This window comes from Tachypleus tridentatus, chromosome 8 (assembly GCF_004210375.1).
Source record: "Tachypleus tridentatus isolate NWPU-2018 chromosome 8, ASM421037v1, whole genome shotgun sequence".
Lineage (NCBI taxonomy): Eukaryota > Metazoa > Arthropoda > Merostomata > Xiphosura > Limulidae > Tachypleus > Tachypleus tridentatus.
In genome coordinates this window covers 85146683-85159400 of record NC_134832.1, presented here as the reverse complement: position 1 = coordinate 85159400, position 12718 = coordinate 85146683, and positions in this window count along the sequence as shown.

Here is a 12718-nt window from a genome sequence, read left to right as displayed (position 1 = left end):
CAAAATAACATCAACTGCCCTTGTGGATACATGTTAAGAGAAATCATGCCTGTAAGTTGTGAATATGGATATACTTTGTTTGTATTCATTTCATCTTTTCATGTAAAAGTTTGAGAGACATTATCTGTTTTGTAGAAATATGTCTATAATAATTTAATGAGAAAACTCTACATAAACTAAAATACATTTGGTATCTTACCAACTTTAAAGCTCTGACTGAAACGAAGTGTTTTGCTAGTTTAATTTTGAGTATATTTTACACGAGACGGGAATTAAAACCCGATTACGAATATGAATTTCCTAACACAGAGACACAATGCAACTTGGAATAGATCTAAAGAATATGTTTTATTATAATATGCGAAGTAAGCAGTATATGCAATGAGGTTTTTGTGAATTTTAGTAAAAAGAAAATATTACAACAAGAAAACACCTATACTAATTACATCATGACATAAAAGACCACAAGTTACGTAAAATTTCTTCGGGTCTTACAAATTACTATACGTGGTAGAAATGCTAGGTGTTGTTTAATGTCTAGTGTTGGTGTTCACTAATTGATGGCCACATGTTCGAGCACAATGTATCGCTGAATACGTTCCATACTTTTAACTGAAGGGTGTTTTAACTACCTTAATCAGTGTCGTTATTCGGTTAAAAATAGTTACGTAAGAGTGGTAACTACTGCTAATAGTTGTCTGCATCTATTTGACAGTTGTAAATAAAGAACGGCTCTGTCTGAAACTTAGGAAGGACTTGAACTGGATTTTTAAACCTTCTGTCGTATAATGTGCCATTTCTTCAGCTGTTGTTTTGGAGACATTATTTCGGATGTTTTAACAGCTCTCTCTTAAGAAAAGTTATTATTATTATTATTCTTACAACCATCGCCAGTATCTGTTGTTGTGAGGACACCACTTCGAACACTTCCATGCCTGTTCTCTCTTCACTTATTATAGAAGTTAAGGCTGTTTATGCTATTATATTTTGTCACCATGTTTTTTTCAGCCTACTTTTGCTCTTGTATTCAGCGTTTCGTTGCATCGAGTTTCAGAATAAATTTACGAATTTTATGCCATAAACGCAAACGAAACATTAATAAGTGCATTATGGGAAATACCATATGTCAAACTCTTGTTTACTATTTTACCGATGTATAGAGGGTCGAACGCCCTCATTACCTGGCCGTTTCTACATTAGAAGTTTTGTTGGGCCGAGTTGTTAACGCATTTTCTTTTCGATTATCACAAAATGAAATCAGATGTAAATTTGAATTGAATGTGAATTATATTAATAAATTTCATTTTCGCTAAAAATAATATTAACATTTTAATAACTGTGGTTCTGTTTTCTCATACTTACCGAAGCAACCTTAAACTCTAAAAATGTGTTTTTCTCACAACAAAACCACATCGGCTTATTTTTTGAGTCTACCGGGGAGATTTGAGAACCCCCGTTATCGTCTTGTAAGTCTGAATGCTTCCCGCTGTACCAGCGGCAGACTGTAGATTTGGCACATCATTTTTGATTTATAAGAAAGACAGATTAATATTTACATTAAATGTTACTATGAAAAACTATTAATAACTCTTTGAATACTCTTTCACTAACGAATAGTGGGATTCACCGTCCCATTATAACGCTCCCACGCCTTAAAGGACGAGAATATTTGGTGTAACGCAGATTCGAACCTGCGATCTTCAGATTACAAGACGGGTGCATTAACCACCTGGCCAAACCGGGCCGTTTTACCACGAATCTGCGATAAGAACAAAACATGCAAATACCGTTTTCTGAATTAAACACAAACAATCTGAAATAAATATATATGCTGGCCTTATGTACACACATCATACAGTCCACATATAAACTATTTATTAAAAAATAGCTACTTAGTATGTTTTCCTTTTAAAATTAACATATTATTCCAATTATACTTTTGTTGTTATAATAAAAATACAATTTGTTTATGATATAATTTCAAACTTCAACTTACTTTTCATATCTATAAGTCTCAGGAACTTTTCACAGTTCCTGGTGGCTGTACTCAACCAGTTTCTTCTGCTCCCTCACTACTAGCAATTTAAAAGGAGACAAGCGTTAATTAAATGATTGATATTTTGAAATTAAGAACAAATTTACACAACTGGTTATCTTTGCTCTGCTCACTACGGATATCGAAGATTCTCTGTGTAATTATTTCTTGAAAGACGAAACTTATTAAACCGGTAAAACAAGGAAATAAAAGTCATATATTCCAGTATTTTGGTATTCATATCCATAAGAAAATCTTTTCGATATTTTGGATATTACTCCCAGGGGCAAGTGGTAAATATACGGACTTACAACGTTAGAAATCTGGTTTCGATACCCGTCATAGGCAGAACGCAGAGAGCTATTTGTGTATCTTTATCTTAACTTTATAAAGACACAGAAATTTGGTTAAATATATATATTTGTTTCATTAGAATAACAAAAAAAAGAATACCTTGGATCAAGCCTAAGGAAAGCTCCAAAGAAAAAGGTAAAATATCTCTATTTTTTGGTTGTCTAATATTAAAAGTACCAGCAAAATCTTTTAAAATTTGTGAAATGATTTTCTAAAATATTTATTTTATCATATAGTAGACCCAAGAACAAAACCGCCTCTACCTCCCACTTATCAAATTTGCACAGATTGCAAAACTGCAATACAAGCATCGAAAGTATGGAATTAAAAAAAAACCAACCTAAGTTCAGTTACTTCTCTTCGCCAGAACAACCACAAAAAGATTTCTCAAGCAATTTCAATTCAAAATCGGAGAAAAGAAATCTGCAAAGAAAATAATTCATATCAATATATTTATTTCAACACATGAATTTCCACTTTCTAAAACTGAACTTCTTGTTCCTTTTCAAGCACTAAACAAAGTCAGATGTCTTAGTAACAAACTAAACAGTTGGTTTATCTTCACGAAAGCAAACTGAATCTGACTTTCGTTTCAAACTTTTAAATAATCAGGCTACATGCCGCAATAGTGGCAATAATTATATATTTTGTACAAATTGTATACAACTTCCAGTATCATATCCATCAGGATGTAACAATTCAAATAGTAGTCTCAAGCGATTTAACGGAGAACAATCGTCACAGTAACATTTCCCTTTTGGCTGTTAAATATTTAACAGTCTAAAATATTTAAAGATGCGGTCTAATAGTTTTAGAAGCAAAGCAGCATTATCATCAGTTAACAATAATTTTCAAAACTTAATTATTGAAGTAGAAGAAAAAAAGTCACATTTAATTCAATTGAAAACTCAATATACACACGGCATATTCATCTGATAAAAGCGACTATTCATGTACAAGTTGTAAATAAACATCTTCAACTCTTTTCTTGTCAGAGCAAATAAAGACTACATGAGCCTAATATTTAAAGCCATAGTTATAGAGAACCACGAGAAAAATCCACCACCATTACCACCACAATTGGGTAATGAAGGATTAAAAAAGGAAAATCTTGTTCATCATCTCGTCGCAATCTAACAGCTAGGTTTCTTTAGTAAGCTTGTGAAATCATTTATATTAGTCTTATCCTATAGATGTACGTCTCAACGAACATTTGAATTAAACATCACCCTCACGTGCTGTTATTGATTATACTAGGCTAAACACGAAAGTTGGGAGTGTGAACACCTTTTGAGTTCTTACACTTTTAACATTCAGAAGCATTCCCGTACCGTGTCTAATAAGCGTATTTCAGATTTAAAAAAAAAAAAATTATTACAAGTCTCGTCATATTCTCACAAAGAAATGTGTCTCTATTTCATGATTCATTAAATCTGTTCACTTTTTGCTATTTCCAATTGTTCCCAGATATCATTGACTCTAATACTTCATGCTTAACACAATATTTTATACTGTATTTTGTTCATGTACACACTCTGCTATGACCAAAATTTTAATATTTTCATATCTTCTACATGTTAATGTATACAATATTTTAGATCACGTTTTGTTTCTCCATTACAGTTTCTTCCACGTAGAAAGTCATATTTATACATTTAAATATTTTATGTTTACCGAATGTTACTTTTTGTATTACCTAAAATCTGATTTATCTTTGTTATCGATTAAAATATAGGATAAGATATTTGGTGATTTTCAACACGTTAAACAAAATAATAATTAAACCTGCAACATAAGACACAAGAAACATTCCTTTTAATGCTTCAGTAAAGAAGTACTTTAGGCTCAGTAAAGCAATGAGTTGGTAAACAACAATCTATATATATAATGAAGTGATTTAGTTTGGGGAGAACGTACAACGCTTTTCGAAAGAGTGTTGGTCTGTCTTCTTCAGATATGGTATTTAGCAAAGAAATACATGGTATATATACAAAAGGTACAATGAAAAGATTATATATAAATGTCAAGGTTGGTAAAGTCTATGGTTGGTGAATGAACGAAGCGAAATATGGTTGATGTTGCTAGAGACATTATCACGGTTTGGAGAAATGCCGTTTGGTTTGTTGATCTCTGTAGTTTCTAAACAGTATATTTTCGTTTTCAGTTGCAGGATAGCGTACGAGATAAGTGTACAGTTACAAGGTATTTTGTGACCAGGCTCAAATGGCTGGCATATTAAAAACGATATTTGGAATTCATCACTACTCATATGACCTTTATATTATTTTTATGATTTAGTTACAAGAAATGTGATATTTGTCTATTATATTTCACAATACATTCCTATGGGATTCTACGTATATGATATATTTTGTTCCTTTATTAGTAGTTATTTAGGGTTAGAGAATAAGACGTTTATATTATTTCAAGCTTTAATATCATTTTCCATTTTTAAAGAGGCTGGTAATTTCATAAGAAATTTCTGGTATGAAATGGTTTGTTTGTTTCTGTTTTAATTTCGCGTAAAGCTACACAGGAGCTATCTGCGCTGCCATCCCTAATTTAGTAGTGTAAGACTAGAAGAGAGCATGAAATGGTATGCCGGTAGAATGGATTTGGTTGTTATAATATATTGTGTGGTTTTGAACGTTAATACAAGCCCTATTATATAAGTTTGGCTAAACCTTTAGGTAGTACTACATTTTCTAAGTAGTGCAATTCAGTTCTAAATCTTCTTTGTGAGTTCAGTGATTGTAGGATTCACTTTCTAAAACCAAAAAATAATCGTTCTATTCATAACTTACATACATGTATTTAAATATCTGTGTGCGTATAACATGGAATAATTCGTAAAGATACCAGTTAAAAATTTCTTAGAAGTCAAATTGTTAATGAAAACAGCTTTATATTATTTTCTCTTCAGGTTTAAAATCAGACAAAAACCAATCACAATGTTACTGAAAAAAAATTTGCCTTTGTCAGGATACCACATTTTTTCCTAGGGCAATCAGTGACACCTTCTGTGAGCTCCAAGAAAAATCAGTTCCTCCAGAGGTTGTGACAAAAGGGACGCTTAACATTGCATTTTGTAATGCCGTGATAATAGTAAAACGTGTACATGTCATGAATCACGAGAATAATTATAGAATCTGTAGGATACAAAACAGAATGAGATACCAACTTGAAAACAAGAACTAAAAGCATTTTTTACCTTCATTTTATTCTTATATGCTCTTGAAACAAAACACGTTAGTAGACTCTTCACCAAACATCTAATTTATTAATATATTTCGTGAGTGCAAATCTAACTAAATATGAAGGGATGATATGTTCAGTTGATTAATTTCAGTTTGATTCATTAAAGGGAAAACAAAATTATTGAGACAAATATAATGAAATGATCCCTCAGAAAATAATGTAACCGTTAAATTAAAATTACAATAACAAACAGGTTGAACTGATAAAGATGCCATATCAAAGAACGAGGTTCGCCATGGCCAGGTGGGTTAAGGCATTCGACTCGTAATCTGTCGGTTACGGGTTAGAATCCCTGTCGCACCAAACATGCTCGCCCTTTCAGCTGTGGGGACGCTATAATGTGAGGTTCAATCCCATTATTCGTTGATAAAAGAGTAGCCCAAAAGTTGGTGGTGGGTGGTGATGACTAGCTGTCTTCCCTCTAGTCTTACAATGCTAAATTAGGAACGGCCAGCGAAAATAGCCCTTGTGTACCTTTGCACGAACTTAAAAAAAAAGGAAGGACGATACGATGTAGTTATTAAAGTCATAGTTTACCTCGTGTAGAAGCTGCTGTTATTGTGTTTTGAATTTAATTATTTAATCTAGTAGATTCCTTACCAGATATCAAAGTAAAACTAGTTTAGATTTAATTTTGCAGAAATTAGCATTTTTTTTATCTTAACTTAGGTGAATCTTGGGCAATCAACAATAAAAGCTGTAATGAACAAGGAGAATTACTTCCTTCGGAGATTTTCATGCCCAAAGGTATGTATTCTCAAGTAAATCCTGACTTTAGCTAAGTGGCTGCCAGGACGCTCTGCTCACAATACCCGGAAAGCTGTTTTGAGCTCCTGTCACACCAAACACATTCAACTCGTTTAGCCGGAAGGGAAAATTAAAATATGACGGTCAATTTCATTATTCGTTGATCTAAGAGTAACCCAATAGTTGACAGTGTTTGGTGTTGACTAGGTGTCTTTCCTTTAGACTACAATTGCTGAAAAGATGGTTGGTGTATATAGCCTACGTGTTGTTTCGCGCAAAATTTAAATGAAACCAAATCAAATAGACTAAGTATCGAAAAAAATTTAAAATTATAAAAATATTTTAAAATAGTTTCTTACCAAATATGTAACAGTTCATGTATATTATATATTGTTGTTCTTAGTTGTCTTTATCTCACCATAAAACTTGTGTTTTGATAAGAATGTGTACTATTGATGATTATAATCTGTTATCAAGCAGAAAAACTGTTAACTTAAAATTCAATGAAAAGTATGTAATCCAATGATATAATTAGGTTTCATAGTTACTTACATAATCTATGTATTTCTTCAAGTACATTGCACCTTTGCTGTTAGGCTAAAACTAGTTAAACGCTACCTGTCATATCATCTTTGCCGTCAACATCTTGTAGAGTCGTTTTCACTTATAATTTGTTTTGGGATCTTAATTCTTGTATTTTTGATTCAAGCAGACAAATTTGGTAACACATGTTTTATGTGACCCTATAATAACCATAATTCGTTATCTATTCCACCATATAAATATTCAAGTACGTTTAATAATCATTTGACGAACCTCAACTACTGTTTGTCTCTATACACAATTGCAACCATTTTTCATTATAAGTAATTTTAGTGTGGGTATTATAGTAACTTGTGAATGAGAGCAGAGAAGAATATGTTAACTCCATTACATCTGCAATATTCACTGTTATCGAGAACCTCTGTATAATACCAGGACTTCACAGTTTGACTGATACACGACAGATCTAGTAGTTATTGAAATACTGTTCATACTGTTATATTGTCTGAACAATAATTGTTTTAGTGTGGATCATGATATTTACCAATTTTATCTAAGTTGTTAACGATTAACACTAAGGTACTGATTTATCAATATAACACAAATCATTTAAATAAATATTGATCTTCTCTCATACAATTCAATTTTGTGTAAATATACTATGACAAATTAATTATTTGTAAGTATTGCTTCTATTCCAGTGACTTTGTCCTGAAGAAAAGATCAATTATGGAGAGGATACAGAACAGCCTCAGTTGTGTGTTTCGTCGCAAACATCAGAACAAGCAGAAAAGAATGACAGATCCTCTCGACCAGTCCTGGTGTCACGACTCGTAAGTTCTAGGTTTTTATGAATTAACTAGGATACCGTATTTTCATACTACATATACTCAACGTAATGTATAGCTTTAAAAAAAAAGTCTGACTGAACTTATCGCTTCTTACGGCCCTCTCAGGAACATACATTTCTTACTACTACAGTTTACCCGAAGGATGAGCACTAAAGCTATTGCGATAAATGGCTTTGTGGACAACGTTGTGTGCCTTTTGAATATTTTTTCTCATACGAGTGAAAGCTATACTGACTATTTAACTCTATTTTACCTGAGACTAAATGTCTAGAGGGTGAATAACTTGAACATCCAATTGACATTTAGTAGGCGTTTTCTTTTGTTTTGCATGAGACTCTCGTTCATTTCAACACGAATATTCTCAGGTTGAAAACTGAGAGTTCTTAATTTTCCAACTCTTCTGGAAAGTCTCTCAATAGCTTGATACCAATATTTTCAATTGATGGATATTCTATGCTGACAAGGGCTAAATGGCAAGTCAGAATCACTTAACATTCCTAATTCTAAACAACTGACCAACTACTCATTGCCATAAGAAACTTTAGCCATCTCTTATAGACCCGAATAATGGGACTGACTGTCATTACTATAACGCGAGCACAACCGAAATTACGGGCTGTATTTAGCTGCATTGTGGCTCGAATATTAAACACTGAGAAACGCAATCCAGCATACTGAATATCAGCTACTGCTGGCCCGTCCAAGTAGAATATAATAAGTATAAATTAATGTTATCTTTTAATCTCTGAAAGGATCTGTTTGAAGGAACAGTGATGTGAAAAATGCAACAGATTTTAATATGTCCTTTGGGTAATCGACGATTTCTAATTTAAAATACGTTTTATATTAAAGTTTAAACTTGTATTGACTTTGTATGTCATACAGCTTCATTGGACGTCTTTGAACAGCCATGTCGTAGTTTCTGTTTTGTTTATTTCTTACTATCATCCGCGTGGCATGACAGTAATTGGATGTCTCACCTTTTAATCTATGCTTGTATAAAAGGAAACAACAATCTGTGCTTTAACAACATTTTTTCTCTCCAAAACACACTCTTGTAGCAATGATAATGAAGAGAGCAAAATCGATTGCACACCCATTGGGGGTTACACGACTGGTCGTGTCATTGAATTTCAAAAGAATGGAAAACGTATTGTGGAAATAGTAAAGTCTGGGAATAAGCCATATGGATTCTTTATTGCTAAGGGATGTTAAACAACAGTAATGGTAAGCAGTCTCTTGTATGTATCAGAATAGCGTTTCTTTTATTATTATTATTACAGTAAAAGATGACCTGGAGAGATCACCCATTTTAATCATTTACACCACTTTATGGTAGTGTGTTGTCTGTCTATAACTTAGTTACTAGACACTAAAATGTTGTCACTTAAGAAACGCTTAGCATTGCAATTTGTACTGCCGTGACGTTAGTGAATCGTGCACATGACACGAATCACGAAAATAATTATACAATCTGTAGGATACAACACAGCATGAAGTAAGAACTTGAACGGCAAGAAATAAAAATATTTGTTACTATTCATTTTGTTTTTATCTGCTCTTGATATAAAACACGTCAGAGGTCCCTTCACCAAACATCAAGATGATTAATATATGTTGTGAGTGCAAATCTAGTTTGTTTGTTTGTTGTTGAATTTCGCACAAATCTACTCGAGGGCTATCTGTGCTAGCCGTCCCTAATTTAGCAGTGCAAGACTAGAGGGAAGGCAGCTAGTCATCACCACCCACCGCTAACTCTTGGGCTATTCTTTTACCAAGGAATAGTGGGATTGATCGTTGCATTATAACGCCCCCACGGCTGAAAGGGCGAGCATGTTTAGCGCGACGGGGATGCGAACCTCAGATTACGAGTCGCACGCCTTAACACGCTTGGCCATGCCGGGTCGAGTGCAAATGTAAAGAAAGACGATAGGATTATGTGTTCAATTTATAATTTTTAAGTTAATTATTTATAGGAAACAAAATTATCGTGGCATAATCCGGCAGAAAATAAGGTAACGGTTAATTTAAAATTACAATAACAACAATTTTGAACTGATGATGATGATGTCGTATTAAAGGTCGATATGATGTTGTTATTAAAGTCAGGATTTAACTAGTGTAGAAGTTGTTGTTATTGTATTTTGAATCTAATTATTTAGTCTAGCAGGTTTTGCATCGTAACTGAAACAATTTTATCTTAACGTTCTAAAATTTCGCTTCAATAGTTTTGAGCCCGACTTGGCCCGGTGGTTAATACATTCAAATCGTAATCCGAGGGTTGCGAGTTCGAATCCCCGTCACACCAAACATACTCGCCCTTTCAGCCGTGGGGCTGTTATAACTGACGGTCAATCCCACTATTCGTTGGTAAAAGAGTAGCTCAAGAGTTGGCTATGGGCGGTGATGACTTGCTGCCTTCCCTGTTGTATTACACTTTAAATTAGGAACGTCTAGCATAGATAGCCCTCGTGAAGCTTTGTGCGAATTTCAAAAACAAACAAACTTTATTAGTTTTACACTTTGCGCTTAATATGGTTTGAAAAATAAAGTTTGTAAAATAGTTAGGGTGAGCATAGTGCAGATAGTCCTTTGTTAAGATTAAACGCGCACACACACAGATTCACTCCGAATTGTCGTAACAGATTGACTAATGTATGGTTTAGCATATTCTTCACTCAAAGCCACCTATAGAATAACTGCGCATAGCAGTTCCAAGTTTTAAACTTATAAGATAGAAGTTAATTACTCAATAAGACCATTGTCCTTTTCAGCCTTCTCCAGAGCAACATCCTGCCCATTTAACAGTTTCAATAGGTAAAAACATAGAAATTATTCGATATGACCTAATATGTTGTTTTCCCTCCTGAAGTTAACAGCCAAGAACAAGTCCATAATTTGAGGGATAAGTAATGTAATAAATATACGAATTGAGCACAGTCAATAAGGACCAATTTGCTCAGAGCACATTGTATTACCAACAGTTATATAACAGAGTCTAGAAAAAATTGCGTTATCATGCCTACATAGTTGTAAGTCGCTATTCCATGTGTCTTTCATTGATCTGTTGTTACTTTAAGGAATGTTTTTGTTGTGAAAAGAAAAGAGGAAGAATTTTAACTGGTTAACGCGATCTAAATATTCAAACATTTTCTTTTCTTATACGGACAATATGTTTTCAAGCTATTTTGTATTCGTGTCTTACCTCACTAACATTGTTGAACAAAGCAAGTTAGCAATTCACAGACGAATTTTAGTAAAGAAGATAGACTAAATAGCAAAAATCACTATAAAGTGTATAAATATATATATATATTGTTTTAATAGTTTCAGGTGTTTACGTGACTCGTCTGAGAAATTTCGAAACGTTGATTTCGCTCACCGGGATCCTTGATCCCGGTGACGAAATTTTAGAAATAGATGGCGTCAGTATTAACCAAAAAAATATCACAGAAATCAACAATATGATAATAAAAACAAAAAAAATACGATTCACAACCCTGTCTCTTGTAAATCGGAAAGATAAATGAATACAAATAACATAAAATGGATTTTTCATTATAAATAATAATTTGTGTATTTATATATGTTTAAAATTGTAAGATAATAAATTAAGAACAGTTTAAATTGTATTGTTTATTGTATTAAATGTATTGCAAAATTTTGTTTTGGATTTTATTGTTCAAATGATGAAATAACACCAACAGAATTCAAGACAGACAATACAAAATTTTGTATTAAATTTTATTGTTCAAATGATGAAATAACACCAACAGAATTCAAGACAGACAATACAAAATTTTGTATTGGATTTTATTGTTCAAATGATGAAACAACACCAACAGAATTCAAGACAGATTTGCTACAGAGGAATCAATCCAGAAAGAGATATAATCTTACGAACAAAGCTTCACTGAATATAATCAATATATAATTAATACAATCAGTTTAAATAATTTATCAGTTAATTAACTTTTCTTACCAATCAATTAAATCATCCTGAAAAAGGATGATACTGCAGAATAATTGAAACGAACTCTTAGATATTAAATTAACTCAATAATGATTTTCGGTAACATGATTACAATAAAATAATCTGGAAATATTTCTTTTTAACAATTTATTAATTTTCTCACAACGTAGATTGTGCAGTATTACCTACACACAATGACACTATTCACATCGCATTTTCGAAAAACATTAGTCAATCTCGGTTGTGTCATCTTCTAAACCAAATTAGAATAATTTAAAAATAATTAAAGACAGTCGTTATCATTCATACACTTTTCAAGCTTTTTATCTAAACTCTTATGTATTGCTTTTCAACGTCTGAAGATAACCCATTCCAAAGGCCAACCAAACTCTTAAATAATTAAAACTGCCTTAGCTGAAGATGATTCCTACCAGTCCATAAGTTATACCTGTGTCTCCTAGTTCTACTATTTTCGTTGGCAAATATGGAATAAAACAAACGATTATGCATCAGTACCTCCACGTATGACAAAACAATATTTTCTTTTCTTTCAGTGTGCTTTAGAAAAGTCCGCACTCTTAATTTTTAAATTTACAAACAATCTTTTCTCATATTTTCATTTCTTGTTTCAACAACTTTTTAATCTTATGAATCTCGTTTCATACCAGTCAATTCAAATTTCTTAAATTTGTGATGATTTTAATAAATCTTATATCTTAAACTGTGTGTGAGTCAACCTGTTTATTGTTTCCTTGTAGCTACCCTTTTCATTCTATAAGGAATATGTTTATCTTGAATATTGAAGAATTTACCTTTAAAGAGTTTGTACATGTGATCAGTGTCGCTATATAACTCAGTTGACCAATTCAGAACAGATTATTCTTGTTACATCCTTTCAATTTCTTTTTCTAAATTATGACCCAAATGTCGTTGTTATTTATCTCTATTTGCAACAGA